Here is a 3,714-nt window from a genome sequence, read left to right on the forward strand (position 1 = left end):
AAATGTTCGTAGTGGCATAAGGTCCGGGTCATCACGGCCTCCCTCTGAAACTCCCCTCTGTCTCCTCCACCACTCATTCCTCTTCAACCTTCCTTGAGTCCTCGGGGACTATTAACAGTGAACCAGTTAGATAAGCAGGGAGCAAGTTGGAAGAAGATCAATCTCAGAGTTTATTAAAAATCAGCTATTGCAGAATATTTTTTAACTCCTCAGGGAAAATACTTCCAACAACCATATAAATCCCCTTGGCCTTTAGCTCTGAGCAAACATACCACGGATTCAAAGATGGACTTGGTTTTAAGCCAGCCAGCCTTTCTCGTGTCCAATCCATTGCCATCACATTGACAAGTGTTCCGTCTACAGGAGGCTTAGAAAACTAGAAGAATGAAAAGTGCTCCCAGAACCTAAGTGGTTTTAACGAAAGAACATTTCCTTTGGTATTGCCTGATGTGCCTTACATGGACAAAATGGCAGTTGTGCATGAGGGCAGGAATGAGTCACACAGAGGAAGCTTCTGGTCCCAGGTTGGACCCTTCCAGTCGTGTGGCCGGGAGCAAGTTCCTTGACCTCCCGAAGCCTGTTTGCTCATCTATAAAATGGGGGTAAGGTCTTAGCACTTTTGTGACTATGATTGTTCCCATCACTCTGAGTGAGTCTCAATATTATTATGACCAGCAGAGGCTGAGTCTTCAGAATTCCTGCCTTGGTCAATTCCAAATTGTCAATTTACTCACAGAACACAATCACGGGGTTGTCAAAAGTTTTCTTACAATTAACTTTTTTCCAAGGACAGTGTTGGGTGGTGGGGAAGCAACCGCTAGTCGCAGAAAAAGTTGGCTCACATTAGAACCTGACGTTACCTGGCATAACAGCACAGCCTTCTTTCAGCGGGGCGTGAACGGCGGCTTCTCATGTCTGAGCAGGAGCCACAAAACCCAGCCATGCATTAGGTGGAGTTGCATGGTGCACGGACAGGCCTACAGGAAGACACAGTGGTTGGTTGGCCTGAGCTCATTGGTGCTAGAGTCATGCCTGGGTCATGGCTGGGACTGAGCCTTGACAGCCACCAGTCCGTGAAGCCAAGGAAACCTCTGAGGCAGTGGCACCAAGCCTCCCCACTACTGTGCAAATTATTCAAAGCCCTTGTCTGCCTCCCTGCCCTCATCTACCCCACATGGGGCCGAAGGCTTCAGTTCTGTGCAGCCCAGCCTGATTCTTACCACTGGTGAAGTCCCCTGGGGGCTCACCCACCAGGAGAGCCAAGTGCTGGTGCCTGCCTTGTGCAACGTGGCTCTCACAGCCAATTCGGGCTCCGTGGTTTGGCACAGGTACCTCTGAAGTCTTCAGATGGGATTACTGAGGAAGGCCGAGAGGCTGCTGAAGAGCGGAGACACACCGGCCTTGCGGGCCCCCACAGGCACCCAGGGGAATGGACTTTGGGATCGGGAAGAAAGGTGACTTAAGAAGGCATGGTCCGAGCTGGCCAGGACTCCGGCTCCACTGCCTGGGCTGGGGGGGCGGGGGCGTGCACAGGCGCCTCACCTGTGCCGAGCTGTGGCATCACATCCTGCAAACCATGGGTTCCTCCTACCTGCCCTTCCAGGTGTCAGGGATGGAGTGGAGAACATGGCAGACCAGGCCTTCCGTGGGGAGGACTGGACTGGAGGGGCGGGGAAAGCCCAGAGGCACACAGCAACGGGAAAAGTGGATCAAAAAAGAGCGTGCAGGACCTGAGTGTGGACGTGGCCATCAAGCCAGGAACAGGCTATAGACCAGTTGCCACAGCTGCGCTCCGACTGTGCAGGAAGCACCCCCCTGTGCACCTGAACGTCTAGTGGAGTCTGGTGCTCTGTGGGCCGGGGGACAGGGGTAGTGGGGACAACTTGGCCTTTTGATAAACGGGAGGAAGACCAGGAAGATGGGGCTGTGGGCTGTGGAGATGGGAGGGCTGGGCTGGGAGGTGTTTGCTCTTCCTCCAGTATGATGGGAACCATGGATTGATCCAGGCAAATCCTGGATCTGTACCGCCAATGGAGAGTGGGCAGAGGGGGGACAGCAGCTGGGGTCCACACAGGAAGCCACTGTGGTTGAGCCTGAGACAGACTCAGGACTGGCAGCATCAAGAAGACAATGTGGGAGGAAGGAGAGCTAAGGAGGGCAGGAGATGGGCCCCACCTGGGGATGCACAAGCCCCAGGCCACCCTGTCCCTGCTGCCCGGCTTCGCGAGTACCTTCAGTTAAGTAACTGTGGTTGCTTCGTTAGCACCTTGCAAAGGGCTTCTCTCATGGTGCTGATGGGGTTGTTCAGAGCCTACTAATTACTGAGCAAGCAGGATGAGCACACCGTGTTGGGGATCTTAATCGAGGACAGGGTTTTTGCGAGGTTCAGGAAGTTCTCCGGGAGGGCCGTTAACTCTACTGAGCCACAAGGGACTCTTCAGCATCCTTGGGGAATCATCCACAAAACCAGGCTCTGGCTGAGGGCATGTGAACTAGTTTCAGTCTTTGTTTATCCTGGAGAAGTAAGAGCTTGATTCCCTGTAGAATCAGCGAATGATAAACTCTCACCTGTTCTAGAATGTTCAGTTTTGAATTCCACTATCATGCTATTCTAAATAGAAGTGGGATGATATCCAGTCACACATCTTCAAAATGCCAGTTACTATTTTTAAGGATGGTTTCCATTCACCTCGTCAGGCGAATCACTGAGCTAAAAAAATAATCATCAATTGAAGATGCTCTTTGATATTAACACTGGACATTTTCTTTTATAGTTTGATTAGAGTCATGTTACAGTCTTGTGTCATAACCAAATCTCTATTTTACAAAACAAAAAAATTAGCCTCCATAGTGTTTTCCCAGTTCACCCAAGAGAAAAAAAATTCACAGTATACTATACATGAAAAAAAAAAAATCAAGCTTAGACATTTCTCTACTTTCCACTGATAACAACTCGTCAAAAATGGAAGATTTTGCAGAAAATTTTAGAAAGATTTATTCTTAAAGTGTCATAATTATGCATAAAAGTCTCCATTATGTCATGTCATCTGAGCACTTCCTGAACATTGAAACCTTCAATAATTAATTTTAATATGAAATTTGGCTGCCGCTGCACATTTTAAACAACAGCTAACTGGACTACTTAGATTAAAACACATCAGTAACTTGGAAGATGTTTATTTCTTGTAGGGTGTAAAAATATTTTCTGTGTTTCTTTTTGTGGGTGTGGATTTCGTGACAGGAGAGTTTTCGTTCCCAGATAGAGTAGATTTAGAGAAGTTTATTTTACCAATATTGCTGGACTGTGAAATCTTGGATTGAAAGAACTGCAAAAAGACAGATCAAGTAAAAAATCTCTCCCCACATCAAAAATGCAGAACGACATGAAAACTCCAACAACAACAACAAAAAGATTTCAGTTCATGTACCACGCGCAATCTGCCACTCTCCAAGATATCCAAAAGCCCCAGATAAATCATCGCGGACTTGCGTATATTGATTAAAACATCAAGCAGTTACATATAAACCAATAATGAATTACTTCATGCTGGAAGATAAAACTTTGTGATATTTAAAATTACAGACTTGAAAGTAAGTAAAATTACCCCTAATTACGCAGAAGGGAGCAACACCTTAGCAGTAAACAAGATAAGCACCTCAAACAGCGCTAATAATTTTAATTAACATTTCCTAGTTTCCTTTCACCTCTTTTCA

General features: G+C 47.2%; 1 long non-coding RNA gene across 2 annotated transcripts; it reads right to left on the reverse strand.

The window, feature by feature from the left end:
- Window positions 1-794: 794 nt before the first annotated feature.
- LOC122232032 lies at window positions 795-2,503 on the reverse strand. Of its 2 annotated transcripts, none has more exons than XR_006209353.1 (3): window positions 2,232-2,503; window positions 1,221-1,356; window positions 795-977 (listed from the first exon to the last, which is right to left on the reverse strand). It is a non-coding gene; the product is annotated as an uncharacterized LOC122232032 (long non-coding RNA). The 2 variants fall into 2 exon arrangements; XR_006209354.1 differs by having other exon boundaries at window positions 1,221-1,377.
- Between the last annotated feature and the right edge of the window lie 1,211 nt (window positions 2,504-3,714).

Source organism: Panthera tigris, chromosome D2, assembly GCF_018350195.1.
Source record: "Panthera tigris isolate Pti1 chromosome D2, P.tigris_Pti1_mat1.1, whole genome shotgun sequence".
Lineage (NCBI taxonomy): Eukaryota > Metazoa > Chordata > Mammalia > Carnivora > Felidae > Panthera > Panthera tigris.